The sequence below is a fragment of the Mercenaria mercenaria genome, chromosome 10 (genome assembly GCF_021730395.1).
Source record: "Mercenaria mercenaria strain notata chromosome 10, MADL_Memer_1, whole genome shotgun sequence".
Classification (NCBI taxonomy): Eukaryota; Metazoa; Mollusca; class Bivalvia; order Venerida; family Veneridae; genus Mercenaria; species Mercenaria mercenaria.
In genome coordinates, this window is record NC_069370.1 from 5,486,348 (window position 1) to 5,502,609 (window position 16,262).

At 33.6% G+C, this 16,262-nt stretch overlaps 1 long non-coding RNA gene across 2 annotated transcripts; it reads left to right on the forward strand.

Moving 5' to 3' along the window:
- The first annotated feature begins 9,408 nt into the window (after positions 1-9,408).
- LOC123560546 (uncharacterized) lies at positions 9,409-15,551 on the forward strand. Of its 2 annotated transcripts, none has more exons than XR_008365919.1 (3): positions 9,409-9,525; positions 13,439-13,640; positions 15,143-15,551. It is a non-coding gene; the product is annotated as an uncharacterized LOC123560546 (long non-coding RNA). The 2 variants fall into 2 exon arrangements; XR_008365920.1 differs by lacking the exon at positions 9,409-9,525 and adding an exon at positions 9,655-9,771.
- Positions 15,552-16,262: the final 711 nt, after the last annotated feature.

A 16,262-nucleotide genomic window follows, 5' to 3' on the forward strand; every position in this document is an offset into this window, starting at 1 on the left:
AGATTTGGCTCCAAGGGGCAAGCTTTTCTAATAACTTTTTTTTTAAAAAATTTAAACCCAAAAAAAAACCCAAATTTTCTTCAATCTTTCCTTCATTAATACCAGGTAGTCTTTTCCTGATAGGCTTTTTGCAGAGTAAACCCCAGGCCAACCATAATTTTACATCAATTTTATGTTTAATTTTCTCTCCCAACCATTGATTAATTTTCAGAATATAAAAAAGCATATAGATAGTACATGAGAAATCTCTAAATTGGGGTTTTAATTTCAGGTCGAGTGTTTGAAAATAAAAAAAACCAACTAAAGCATTCAGAAAGTAAGAATTTGCTCATGATTTGGGTACTCAGTTTGAATATCTACACTACCTTTCCCAAAAAAAGGGTTTGTTTTTTGTTGCCCATTTCACTATCGCTTTGTACAGGGGAATTTTTAATTTTCAAAAACATTTTTTTGTTAAGTTTTTTGCAAAGGTTGTCAGGGCGGATGACCTTTAAAGTTTGGGGTCAGCGGTAAAAGGGTCAAGGGTCCCAGTGATTATACAAAATCTGTTTCAACTTTTTTTACCATGAATTGTTACTTGCAGGCATATGCTTAGTGCCCTTTGTCAATTTGGGCATTGGAAAAGGGTCAAGGTCCGGGAATTATACAAAATATTTTTCAAACTCTTTTTTTACCTATGAATGTTACTTAGCCATTTGCTTTTGGAGGAGACCCATTATTCCCAAAGGTTAAGGTCACATTTGGGCTAATATAGAAAATGTTTCCTCAGAAGAACATTGAAAACCCGAAAATTTTTGCAACAGATTGACAGTGAACAGTAGATGTTTAAGGTCATGGTAAAGGGTCACGGGTGTTATTCAATAGGGGTTTCTTTTTTTAGTTTTTTTTTAGTGGTGTGTGTATTTTTGCCATAACGAAATATTTGAAAAATAAAACGGCAGTTTAAAAATAGTCATTTTCCAAATTTAATTATAATGTTCAAAAAAAACCCAAAATATTTTTTATTTTTTTTCTTCCCATAAAAGGGCTTCATATTCTTCCCCCTAAGACATTCCAAAATTAAGATTAAAAAAAACTTTTTAAAAAATAAACAGTCACCAGGATTAATCAGGGTACAAAAACAGAACTTACTTAAATTGCAAGGGTATGTCAAAATCTTTGGGGTTATTTTACTCTTTAAAAATATTCACTGTATTTACATGTACCCATAAATTTTTTAAAAAAATGGGATTTATCAAAAATAAGTGGAAAAAAATCATTGTTGTTTGGGGACTAAATACAGCTTTTTCAAGAGTTTTAAATGTGTTTTTACTTCCCCGGGGGAATTAACCCTGGCTTTTGCAAATAATGGAAAATCAAAAAAAAGAGCAAAAAGGTAACAAAATTGTACAGTGTAAGAATGGGCCCGGGGAAAAAAAAATCAGGGGGCCCAAAAATATAATATCCGCCAAAAACGTGCAGAGGGTAAAAACCCGCCATGTCGATTAAAAGGGCTTAAATTAATCATGACTATAAAAAACCACCTTTTTTTAGTCTTGCCAGAAAATTTGCCTACCTTTTTAAAATTACAAATTCTTAGTTATTTTATCCGTCTATAAAACGATCTTTTTAGTTTAAAAAAAATTTAAAAATTTTTTTCAAAAATAGCTTTGATTTTTCAAAAAAAATTATGCTCCCCCACCACACAGTGGGGTGGGAGACATAGTTTTTGATTTATCCGTTTTGGGGTCGTCGCACAAATCTTGTCCGCACTCTAATGGAACATTTTCTTTTACCAACTAACAAATGTGTTTTACCAAAACCGACCAAGTTTGAAACTACCAAATTTCCAGCACTTTGGAATTTTTGGGTCTTGAATTTCCGAAAACGGGCCTTTTTACTCCTGCTGTGTGCTAAATGGGAACTTTCCATCCGATCTTTACCCAAATTGAACAAATTTTTGACCATAACCTGGCAAGGATTAACTAGCTAAATTGCCAAGGATTTCAAAATTATGGCCCTTGAATTACCAAAATCACCTTTTTATCTTCAAATGATTTTGTAGGGGTAAACAGTAGTAAAGATACGTGCTACTTTAATATTAGGAATGTGGGGGAAAATTCGCTTTTCTCAAAAGCACCTATTTTTGTTTTTTTCAGATTGGGAAATTTTGAATATGGCTCATTTTCCCGCCCGGGGGCAGATTCGTATTCGAAAAGTTAAAAGTTTTAGACAAATTTACGTCGGCTTTTCCCTTTAAAGCCTATGGCAGATATAACAAGAAATCCCATATTTTTCTTGATACTTTTTGAAATTTTGGACTGGTTTGTTAATTTTTTTTTATTATTACCATATAAATCCTTAAATAAATAGGTGTATTTCAAATTTAAAAAAAGAAAGGCGAAAAAAAATTTTGTATTCTGTATCACCATTTTTATTCTATTGTACCTTTTGTATTTATCTCCGGACTATATTCATTATATACAGGCTGAAAGGGTTTTATAAAAGCCAAAATAAAAACTTCCTTAGTTCCCTTTTAAAATCGAAAATATTAAAAATTTCACAAAAAAAAAAACACAAAAATGTAGAAACATATAATAGAAGGGTCAATAGTACATATCGATCGATTTTGATTTTCTTTCTGGATTTGCAAGGGGGATCAATGGTCTTCTGCCTCGTGGATCCGTTTTTTGCAAAAATCCCACAAGAATAACATCCAAATTGAGCTAGTTATAATTATAATTTTTTTAGATTTTTAATCAGGGGTTCCAGTCTTTTAAAAGGGGTATTTTTTTTTTTCAAGCACGAATTTCCTTAAAATGTAAGAATTTGTTTTCCCAAAACCCAGTTATCTATAAGAAAAAATAAAAACTGGTATTTAAAAGTACCGACATGATTATTCATACTTTTAACTGTGTACAAATTTTTTTATTACTTTTCCAAATATAAAGAGAATTCCTTTTTTTGTTACATCATTAAACATCAAAATAAACGTGACTAGTTTTAAAATATAATTTTTGTATTTAAAAGCCTTTAAAATTTGCCATGTCTTTTTTAGCTCTCCACATATGACGGTATTTTTGATCACCCTCTCCCCCTGCCCTTTACAAATTCCTTTTGAACACAATTTGAGACCACATTTTTTTATTTTTTTTAAACAACTTCACACAAATTGTAGGGCATAAAATCTCGGGCCTTTTTTAAAATGGCCAGACCCCCAGGGTTCGAGAGTTATGCCCCCTTTAAAGGGTAACAAATTTTTCTATTTTGGACTTTTTGCCATTAGAACACGTTTTTGGGTTTTATTTTATGCAAACTTGAAAATATCTCAACAACAATGAATTTGGATTATTTTTAATCTGTCAATCCAAAATAGGTTTTGGGGTTCGGGCCCTTTAAAAGCCAAAATTTTGGTCATTTTTTTCCTTGTGAGTATGAAGGGCATTTTTTTGGGGGGTTTTTTAAAACAACTTTCCCAATAAATCTCAGCTTTTGAAAACCACAAATTCCTCATGGGTTTAAGATTCTATTTTTCCCTTTCACCATATAGAGGTTTTATTTTCTTTTTTTTGTAAAAATTGCACAATATTTTCTTTTATCCCGGTCAAAAAGGTCTGCGGGGTTAAAAATTGTCATCATAAATCAAAGGAAAACGTTGCCAACTCAGGGAAAATTTATGCCCCTACTTCATGAAACGGGTCAGAATGTTTATTTTTCATGATTTCGGGCCAATTTGAAACTAGCTTTTGGGGGCAGAAACGGGTCATCAGCTAAAATTTAAGGAAAAAGCTTGTTAACATTTAAAAGCCACATTTTGCCCCATCTTCATGAAACTTTGTAGAATGTTATTTTGATGTTTCCCTAGGCAGTTAAAAGGGGTCACAGGGCGTAAAAAAACTAGGCCCCCAGTCAAATAAAGGGGAAAAGTTTTTTAAATCTTGTTCATTTGATGTACATAAAAAATTGGTCAAATATTTGTCTGCATCATTTTTTCTAGGTCATTGGGGTCAAAAACTGGGTCCCAGGTCAAATCAAAGTGTAGCTTTTTTACAACCTGGGGGACACATTTTTGTTTCTATCTTTTAAGTTTGGTCAGAATGTTTATCATAAAGTCTTTGATGAATTAAAATCGGGGTCTGGGGGGCAAAAAACTAGGTAAAATTGTCAAAAAGAAAATTTTTATACACTTAGGGCCACTTTTTTGCCCCAAGTTTCCGAAATTTTGTCGAATGTTTGTTTTCAAAATTTTTGGAAAAGTTCGAAATATGGTAAAAAAAAAGTGGGTCACTAGGTCAAATCAAAGAAAATGCTTTTTTTCCTAAAGAAGCACTTTTTTACCCCCCCCGATAAAATGGGGAGATGGGTTTTGAAATGGCGCTGTCCGTCAGTAGCCATCCGAGCTACTTTTGCATTTTAGGTGGCTATAGGAAAAAAATGGGGTAAACGTTTTTTTCTTTGATGTCTTAAATTTCCGTAAGGCTTTTATGTGGTATTTTTCTTTACGGGCTAAAAGAACAATAAAAGAAAAAAAGAGTAGCCACAAAGATCCATAGTAGGAATTTCCCGTCCGCACCCCCATTTCTCAGTAACTCCCGGGTAAAATTTTCATAAAAAATGGAAAAAACATAAAACCAACAACTGCGATGAGGGGCCCTAATTTTTTTTTTTTGGATTGGTAAATTTCCTTCAGAGAAATTCCCCTTATTTAATTAAAAATTCTGTCCACGCCATTTCTCAGTAAGTGGGCAGGTAAAATTTCACAAATTGAACAACAAGAAAACCAAGATTTTTGCGATAAGCCTTAAGGTTTTTTTTTTTTTGTTTGGGTCAATTTTTTCCCCTTGATTTAATGAAAAATGCACAAAAATGTCCACCCGCACCCATTTCTCAGTAATAGCGGTAGAATTTCATCAAACTTGAAATAAACATGACCCCAACATACTGCAATACCCCGTCAATTTTTTTTTTGGATTGGAAATTTTCCCTAGAGTTTTGCCCTTGATTTAGTAAAAAAAGTGTCTGCACCCATTTCTCAAAAACAATTTTAGTTCATAAAACGTGAAATAAATATGAATCACACACTTTGATGATCCCTGTCATTTCTTTTTTTATTGGTCAATTTTCCATAGGTTTTTCCCCTTTAATTTTTTAAAAACCCACAGATTTTACATAAAAAACCCAACCAATTGGAAAATTTCTTTAAATGTCTTTCATTCTTTTCCAGAACATTTATTATAAAATGTGAAGTTGTGTACCCACCCCTGGTCGCCCCCTTCCCTTGGTCACCCCCCTCCCCCCCCCAACCACCCCCCCCCCTAATTTTTTTTCTTTCCTTTTTTTATTTTTTTTTTTTTTTAAAAACCTTCCATGAATAATTTCAACATGCAAATTTGTACTTTCTCTCCCCTCCCCTCCACCAGTCATGCCCCCCCCCCCCATCATGCATTCCCCCCCCCCCCCCCATTTTTTTTTTTCTTTTTCCACAATTTTATAATCAAATGTAAAGTTTTGTACCCCACCGTTTTCCCCCCCCCCCCAAAATTTTGACTAATGAAATTATTTGCTTCGGATCTTTGTAACATTTAATTTTCCCCGATTATTTTTTTTGCCATTCCTCACCATAGACCCTTTCGGGGGGGTACCAATCACGAATTTGCTTTTGTGTAATTTTAAATGAAAATTGGTCAAAATTTTGTCTCCATGAAATCATAGTAAAAAAGTTTAACTGTTCGGCAAAACAATGCCAATGACCCCCTGAAACGATTTGTATTGATTAAAAATTTTATGTAAATTTTCGATAATATATATGTATCATTTTCGTTTCAAAATAAGTTTTTTACGAAAAAATAAAAAAAAGATTTTCGTTTACTTTTTTTACAGCCCTTTTTTTTTAATATCAATTTTTCCCCGGACTTTAAAACTTTTTATATGAAACGGATTGTTAACAGGTAAGAAATTTTACTATCTTCTTTTTTAAAGTTAAAATCATGTTTCCATTTTAACGCAAAAAGAAAAGTTCGGGATTTGAATACTGAAATATTTCTAAATGTATTAATTTTCTTATTTATTTATCATTCTTAAGTTAAATAGCTTTGTCTCTTATTTATGATTATGTAGGGATTCGACGTTAAATGATCAATGTACCTCTTACACAGTTCCCTGATGCATTTACTGTGAAATCATTATTATTCTTGGGGATTCAGATTTTCGTGGATTTCTTTGTTCAGCCAACCCCAAAAAATTGTCCCACGAACAAAATCCTCGATATGAAATGTAGGGTGTGCCAAAAAAGCCCGATCTGGTCCCGGCAGTATGAGTAAAATGTACAACGCCTTTGGATAGCATTGTATAGAAAAAGACATATATCAAATTAAAAACGTTTCAGTTTTAATCAATTAGAAAAAAAAAACAGGTAAGTCTGCCCCAATCAAGGGCACATGCAACACATGTATGTAAAATTTCGAAACAAATCAGTTTTTGTTTTGACATGGGTTAACCATGCAAAAACCCTTAAAAAAATGCAGTAACTACATTGCATTGCCCCAATAGTCTCTCTTCCCCATTTTGATATAACGTGGGCTCCATGCAAAATTGTTTTATCTGGCTGGAGTTTCATTTTTGGGACAAATTTATGGTATTTAAATTGTCATTTTTTTAACGATTCTACATGATTAGTTTTTTTAACAATTAACTACATTTTTTTGGTTTATAAAAATTAGGGAAATAAGCTTATAAAACAATAAAAAAAAAGCTGAAAAAATACAGGGCGGTTTCCAAATTACAGAATGACACAATGCTATATAAATATTCTGGACATATGGTAGAGTCCAAAATTTTTTGTAAATATTTTAACATAAAAAAAAAAACATCAACAAAATCAATACTTTTTTCGATATTTAATTTGCGAACATCATTTTTTATTTAGTCAAAGACAAATTTCTTGTGATCGGGTATTTCAATAAAAAAAGGTAATTGTACAAATTCTTGTTTTTATATTTATGTGAGACCTTAATTTCAATTTCCAAAAAAAAGATATTATCGGGAAAATCAATTTTTTTGTAATATTTTTACGACCCTCTCGAATGCGGTATTTGATCATTTCCGGGGATTCCCAAACCACATTGCTAACGTTTACCTACCTAATTCGCGTCTAGACCTTGCTGGCGGGGCCCCTATCCTCAACTGATGCCCGATAAAATGTTGTGTCAAAAGGCATTTCATGTAAAAAAATTTAAAGTTTTTTATTTAAATAAAATTTTAAAATTTTTATTTCAAAAAATTTCGACATGAATTTGTATTTTTTTTTCCGAGCGTTGTTTTCTTTTTGTAATGCTTGGGAAAAATTTAATACTTGCCAGATGTCAAAAAAAATTGTCAACGTTGTTCACAATAATTATAAATTTTGAAAAAAAAAATCCAAAGCAAATTTTGACCCACCCTAATCAAGATTTTAAAATTAAAAAAGTGATTTTTTTGGGTATGAATTGGGGGCAACAGAGGGAATTTCAGATTTTTTTTATTTTAAGCGAATGTAGGGGTACAATTGCAGTCAGAAGCTCAAAATAAAGAAAGGCATTGAAATCGAGGGTAAACGATTTTTACGAGGGGGGTAGCCCCAGAGTATAAAACGTTTTCCCGAGAGTTTTATGTTTTTTTGTTTGTATCATACCTTTTCCAAATATTAGTTGTAGGCGTTCCCCATTTCCATATACATCAGTTTATAAGTACTTAAAATCTTTGCTACCCCGGTGAATAAACCCAAAGCAGAGCAGAAAATCAATAAAACACACCGTTCTACTGTTCCAGCAAGCTGGCATAATTCCATCCAACAGTGCGGAACTAGGTGTGGGTATTAAATCCTGCACACTTTTAGTTCCCCCACCCCGTATCATGTATATTTTACCCGCACCAAATTTGTTAAAAAAAAACCCGAGCTATGATACAAGGCCCAAAAGACGGTATCCCATTTCCCCTTTTCTTGCAAAAGGATATCAGCAGACCCCAATAAGTACGTTTTAATGTTTTGATTTTTTTAGGGGTATCACTTGAAGGGGTTTTGAGGGATAAGGAATTTAAATAACCCCCGGGATGTTTTTAGGGTTTTATTTATCAGGGGGCTTAGGGAGGGGAGGGGGAACCGTCAAAAGATACTGCCCCCTGTGTACCGAAGTGTGTTCGTACTCCAAAAAAACACAATTAAAATTATTATTTTGAAATTGTGCTCCTAGTTTTCCAAATTTTTAAATAAATGAAAAATTTTTTTTAATTTCATGTTTTATTAAAAGAGATTTATAAAAATGTTTAAAAACCCTTCATCACTGCTGTTTGTAGTGTTGTTGATTTTTGGGTCCCGGTTTTGGGGTATTTAAAACATGTTTCCGTTTCCCAAAAAAACAGAATGGAAAATTTTAAAATGACCGGGGAAATGAAGCTCCATATGAAAACACTACATTTAGTAGTCGCGAAAAATTTTTTTTTGCAAGAAAAGCGACAAACGCGTTTTTTTTCGTGTATTAACGTCTGCAGAAACCCATTTGGTATGTTTTAACCTCGACCTTCCCGGACATTTCCCCGGATTTCTGCAGTCGTTAACTTAATACCGAAAAAACGTGTATAACCCCACATGGGCCCCCCAAAAGAAAGACGTCGACTTGAAAGAAAGCCAAACAAACTCGCGATTTTTCATGGAAATTTTATGATGTTGAGGAACAATGTATTAATTTATAAGATTTTACGCTTTTTTTTTTGCTGGAATATCGTAGCGTATGTCCATCTCGTGTTACAACATCTTCAGAAACGTTGGTACCCTCGCCCTACCAATCAATCCGGGGTTTTTCAGATGTTAACCCGAAAAAAAATGCCCACGCTTTCGATTTAATGCTTCTTCAAAAAATTTGAAAAGCCGACGTTTATTAAAAAAAATCATCCGACTTTTGAGTTACGTATGATTTTTTACTATTAAAAAAAATTCCTTATATATGAATACTTGGCAAAGGAATTTGCTGATCTTTGACTATTTGACAACCGAAGCTATATGCTCCAAAGAAGTGTAAAAGTCTCTACCAACAGCACCACAGAAACCCCCTACCAATTTTTCCCCAAAGCTTGCAGAAATACCGTGTTGAGTACGCAGTATATGATGCTGTCTAATGGTCCTATCGACAGACAGCATGTAGCCGCATTGACAATGAGAACAGAGCACGTTCAATGGAATTTTTATGAAATATTATGAAACAGCGACACCAATTAAGACCACAGGACCATCTGATGATAGAAATTGCGCAAATCAAAAACAAGACACGAAAACATTTTTGAGTTAGGCAATCCGAAAAAGAGAAAATAAATAGATTGTGTCTTATCTGCACTTAAAATGTATGACAAATCGCATTGCAGTTGTGCAGGTAGCGGAAACTTCTTAAACAGGTAAAATATATAATCGTGATCGAACATTTGTTGAATACGTCATTCTGATCTATATACCTGTCTGGTTGTTACACGTTCACCTTGTAGGATCTTAATTTCTGGCGTTAATTTATCCATTTAGAGGTATGTTGTACGTTAAACATTTCTGTAATAGTTCGTTTGATTAAGCATATTTTTATAGAGTTTTTATAATGTTTTTCAAAGTGTCAGGGTATTTTTATCTAAATTTACTCTAATAGGCAAATAATATATTCACGATTTATTACATACTCGTTTCTATTCCCCGTTTAGTTACACTGGTACCGGAAACGTCAATATTTTTCCATACACTGACGCCTGAATTTCATATCGGGTGCGTGACGTAATTCAGTGAGTGTTGTTGCACTATTTTTTTATTTAGATCAGTATTGTCAATCTTATTCAAGCTATTGAACATATTTATGATATTTACATAATATTCATACCTGTAGATGCGTATGTAATAAAAAGTTTATTATCTTTGCATCGGGAAATATGCACTCGTTCTTCAGCGGAAGAATATTGCGCTCCTAAAGTCGCGCAATATTTCCGCTGAAGAACGAGTGCATATTTCTCGATACAAAACTAATAACCTATAAATATTCATGTGAGGAAGCCAACAAAATAAACAAACAATCCATTATTCCCTGACATTTCAAAAAATTGTACTTCAACTGCCACTAAAAAATAGCTAAGGGATGGTAGATTTTGGATTTCTGCAAAGCTGCGTTGACACAAGTTGATACAAGTGCGAAAAAGGCATCATTTTAAAGGCATTTCTTTTCAACTAGTTATTTATGATGCTTAAAGAACTAAGGATTCCTACGGATGAATAACTGTTGTGTAAGATAAATGAATGTTTGAATCGATTTTCGACGGTCGGGTGTAACGGAAGTCAGACGAAACGAAAACGGCCGTCTAACCATCTAAATTCAGCTCAAATTCGCGAAAATAAAGTAAACGGCAATGAGACACTTTTCTTACATCATAATTTTCGTCTGGTCAGATGCTTTAAAATGATATATATGTTTAAAGTCATTTGCAGATGATACGAGAAAGGTCGCGCTTAAAGGTGGGCAATTTGGGCTGAGTTTTTGCTTCAAAATCTAGTGTCCTGAAACCGAAATTTTACTCGAGTTAATCATAAAAGCAACTGAATCGGAACTCTACATTTCTATGGCAGCTCTCAAAATTGGTACTTTTTATTATTTCTTATCGCACTGGTATCGGTGCAAATTTGTGGATTCTTGTCTGCTGCCCCCATAACTTAGGACTTCATATACCATATGGTAACCTTCATCTATCTGTCAACATGGTCGCTATGGCGGGTGATTATCTATCTATCAATATAGAGGCTTTATGGTAGTCTATCTTCTAACATGAACCAGTATATTAATCACATCAGACTTTAGTTATTTTCTTTAAGTACAATCACCGCACGAAAACATTGAATCGGAAGAAAACTTTGTTTAAAGCTGGCGAAGTGCACTAAATAAGCCTAGTAAATGTTTCAAGCAGCGTATTTGTAAAGAAGATTTGTTTATAGGAAAAGTATTTCAACATTCTGAAATTGGGTCTGTCCAATTAGGATGTATGAATCACAAATTACCTGTTGAAAACGGAATACTTTTAAAAATAAACAGAAATCTTAGGACTTGCTAACTATGCAACCAAAATCCTTTAGGTGATGAATTTCATTATGTTTTGTGTAATTTCGATTTTCTGTTACTTATGGAAGCAAACCACTTATTTTTGTTGAGGCTACCATAAAAATGTAAATATAAGAATCGAATGCTATTTTTGTGCGTTTTGCGCGATAAATGGATTTGTAAGTACATTTGTTGTTCCATTGTGGTTTATACCCGTAGAGACGCATTAAAATAGCATTTAACTCTTAAATGTAGTTGTGGACTTTTCCAGCAAGACCCTTTTATATTGCAAATATCTAATCATGAACATATTTTTATCTGCTTAGTATAAATGCTTTACATAAATTTACTGAGCTAAGGACGTATAAGTGCAAAATTGCTTATTTTGCTTGCAGTGTCGCAGTTTGCGGTAATTTTAGTTACACGTCATGTATGTTATACCCCGAGGGTGTGCCATAAAAAACACTCTAAATATAAACGAGAAAGTATACACATTTTCATCAAAATGGCGTAAAAGACTTAAAATCTCTGAATAAGTATTTATTTTTATCAGACTGGATGCAATAGTTTGCAGTTTATTTATTATAGTAAAGAGGTGGTGCGGAATACTGCCTTGTCTTCATGATTTCGCTTTTTTATGCTCCTAGCATCTACTGATGCGGGAGGCATATAGTGATTGACCTGTCCGTCCGTCCGAGGATAACCAAATGGGACTGTTTTGTCTAGCATCAATACCCCTTACAAGAATGACTTGATATTAATGCAGATGTAACCTGTGACCATTCCTCATCTTCAGACATCACCTGACCTCAGTTTGACCTTGACCTTGACCTCATTTTGGACTTAGGTTGATTTATATGGGCCATCTCTTGGTTAACCAAATGGGACCGTTTCGTCTAGCATCAATGCCCCTTACAAGAATGAATTGATACTAATACAGATGTAAACTGTGACCATTCCTCATCTTCAAACATCACCTGACCTCAGTTTGACCTTGACCTTGACCTTGTTTTGGACTTAGGTGCAAAATCTATCGACAAGGATGCCACTGGGGGCATCAAGCGTTTATTGAACGCAGCTCCTTGGGTTTTTTTAGGTAAAGGATTCTCAACAGAAGTTTCTATTTCATTTTTTTCCTTAGATAATTTCAGTAAAATATATACATTGTACATACATTTCAATCTACAGCGAGTGGCGTTTGCGGTAACCAAGCTTTCCAAAATATGTGTGCAATATATTTATGACATTGTTTTTTTCTTCTTTTTTTAGCTCGACTATAAGTATAAGGAGAGCTATCCTACTCGCCCCGGCGTCGGCGTCGGCGTCTTTCCGCGTCCCCACCTTGGTTAAAGTTTTTTAACACTTTCTCTTTTTTCAACTTATCTCTGTAATTACTTGATGGATTTGATTCGAACTTGAAATACTCCTCATCATCATCCACATCATCTGACATAAGGGCCATAACTCTGGCACCAATATTTTATGAATTATCCCCCCTTTTCACTTAGATTTTCAGGTTAAAGTTTTGATGCACTTTCACTCTATCTCTGTTATTACTGAATGTATTTGATTCAAACTTAAAATAGTTGTTCAGCATCATCACCCACATCATATGACACAAGATGCTTAATTCTGGCACAATTTTTCATGAATTATTCTCCTTTTTACTTAGAATTTCAGGTTAAAGTTTTATGCACTTTCACTCTATCTCTGTTATTACTGAATGGATCTGATTCAGACTTAAACAATTGTTCAGCATCATAACCCTTATCATATGACCCAAGGTGCATAACTCTGGGACCAATTTTTCATGAATTATTTCCCCCTTTTACTTAGAATTTTAGATTAAAGTTTTGATGCTCTTTCACTCTGTCTCTGTTATTACTGAATGGATTTGTTTCAAACTTAAAACAGTTGTTCAACATCATCACCCACACCATATGATGCAAGGTGCATAACTCTGGCACCAATTTTTCATTAATTATTCTCCCTTTTTACTTAGAATTTTAGGTTAAAGTTTTGATGCACTTTCACTCTGTCTCTGTTATTACTGAATGGATTTGATTCAAACTTAAAATAGTTGTTCAGGCTATTGTGCAATATCTTCATCCACAACTGGAGACATTAAACACTCCAGTTACAGCTCTAGTTTCCTCACATGTGCACAGTTTCACTATCCAGCATCGAAATAGTCGAGCGCACTGTCTCCTGTGACAGCTCTTGTTTTCTTTTCTTTTTTGTTGTACCAGTGGCAATAAACCGTTATGATCTTTTGTATTTTACGGAAAAGAAAAAACTTCCTTAAATAATAACAAAGAAACCAATTATATGAAATATAATTGCTGTACATTATGATGTTTTTATTGCAGAAACTTATTGAATACATCTGAAGGGGAAAGAAAATGTTATCACTCAAAGTGGCGATAGTTTCATTTGCCTTTGTTATGGTTCTAACCATGGCAGACTCGGCAGCAGCTCCTAACTGTGATCCAGACCAATGCTTTGTCCCGGACAATTGCAAGAATGGCCTGTTTATACCACCTGGACAATGTTGTCCGAAGTGTAAAGGAGGTTGTTGATTTTTTTATATTTCTTGTGTATGATAAATGAAAATTAGGATGTTCGAGATTTTCACTAGAAAATAACTTTTATGGAAAAATACCTTAAATTTCTAAATCTTTTGTGTTAAGAATTGAATGGTATTTTTTCTGCGGTTCCGATCTATGTATGAACTGTCAGGAAGTTTACACCTTAGGCCTACTTGCATAAACACCAAAGTGTTTATATAAAAATTAGGTGTAAACTTCCTGATAGTTCATACATCCATGAAACGCAGAAAAATACCATTCAATTCTTATAATTACAACTATAAAAACTCATTCCATTTGTTTCCTATTTGAAAAAATCCAACCTTTTCAGAAACGAAAAAGTAGTCCGTAAAATTGTGAATATCAATTAGATCTAATTTTTTCCCGCATTTGTGCTTTCTTGATTTTCATCATGCACTAGTATTATTTTCTAATTTTTGCCTTGTCTTTCAGTTATGTCTTGCATGCAGTTGTATTTGCTTAGTTTTTCCTGCAGTTATGCTTTCTTGAATTTTCTTGCTATCATGTAGCAGTTTCTGTTCAGTTCACCTCATGTCTGATCCTGAGATAATAACTTCCTTAGCTTTTTTTTTAAATCATGCATTTTTGTGCTTGTTTTGACAGTTTCACTTTTTTACATTTATTTACTTATGGCAGTTTTTTTTAGGTCACCGACCTTGAACAGCAGCTATTACATGGTTTTTAAATCTATTACACGGTCTTCAAATGTATTGTATTACATGGTTGTTAAATCTAAAATCTAAAATCAATATCAATAACACATCAAAATGCTGCCATGTCATTTTATGTTTCTTTCATGTGCTAATATGTATGGTTTGTTTTATATACTAGATCTCCCTGATTGTGCAACGTCATTATAATATTCTGTTTTTGTGCTAGATATATTTGCAACAATAATAATTTTAATGTTCATATATTTTTTAATCATGTCCTTTTACTTCTGCTTGTTTTGCTTTTGTTCCTTATAAATTTGTTAACACATAGTCGGTTCGAAAGCACCTAGAGCGCTTATGTTGTATTGTTACTTGTCTTGCCGACACAAAATAAAATTTATCTTATCTTATCTTATCTAATGAATACGTGATGGCTTCATTGAGAAATGAAAGTTGGTCACGTGTGCTGAAGCAGCCAGCCAGAAACGCGCAAATCTAGTCGTAATTATCTTAATTTAGACTTGGACGTTTCCTGTATATCCTTACCTTTATTATTGTTGCCATTTATATTGTAAATTCAAACGGTTTTGATTATTAATTTAAAGCATAAAAAGAAACAAAAGAGGAGTTTCGCTTCAAGTGTACAATTTCATTTTGTTAATTCCTTAATTAATTTATTTAGACTGATAATTCACGAATATTTAGGTATTTAGACACGTTATGTTCGATTTTCTCTTTCTGTGATCTTCACATGTGTGTAGAATAGATGATTTGTTATTTAATAAAATGTTGATATCTATTCAATTTTCAGAAGTAAAATGCAAGAAAGAACACAAGAACGAGTTTGGGATCTGTATTTCCAACTGCGAAGTTAACAGTGACTGCGAAGCAGAAGGCAAGATATGCTGCAAGAATCCGTGTGGAGGCAAAGTTTGTGAAGAACCTGTGAATGGAGGGAACAATTAGAATTACAGAAAAGAGTGAAAAGAAGTAGATGATGATTCCTTGTGTTATGTCTTTGTCTAAACATCAAAAGTTCAAACTATATTACTCTTATTTACAATTGCTAAACAAACCCGTTTTATTTGCCATTTACAATGCAAGTATTCAAACAGACAAAACAATAAGTGTTCGTTCCGAACTTGGTCGGTCCTTCTAGATGGATTAATATTTGTTATGAATGAACAATATAAGTTAAGACAAAAAAGGAAATAAAATGAGTGAAACGTAGTTTTTTACGACCTTAGCAATTATGCCACTCTTTTTTTCAGTTTGTCAATAACTGTTCCCCTTGTACATCCTGCGAAATAAAGCGTTTACAGGCATTACAAAAGTAAATTGAATGACCCAAACACTCATTGCTTCTTGTCATTGATATAGGTTTGAGTCTCGCAAATAGCAACTCTGATTCACCCTATGCCTAATTTGAAAGGAGTGTCCACTTTCTATGAAAGCATTAGACTTCATATAATGGAACTTAACGCAAAAATACATAAGGAAAAGGAATAGACATAATGGCAAAACGTGTGACGGACGCCCTGCCGGATAACGGCCAATGGAATAAACGACCATTGAGAGTCTTTTTAATAAAATCTGTAAGATCTGTGGACAGCACAGACGGGAACCAAACAAAATAATAGCAGACTTGGTTTGATCGTGTATGTACATGACAAGTAATGAAAAGCGCATCACCCAGTCACGACCCTTAGCTCCAACTTAGGGGGAATTGTTATAGTAAATGTAGTAAAATAGTATAACATAATTCAATCATAATATTATTAAGTTAGAAAATACTTGTAGTCATCACCTCCTGCAGTAAATTTGGTGTAAACCACATTAATCCTCAGGTAGTGAAAACGTTACTCCGCTATGAAGGTTTAGGTAGCAGGGTACACTTTCGAATTTTGGCCCCCCCCCCCCCCCCCACACCC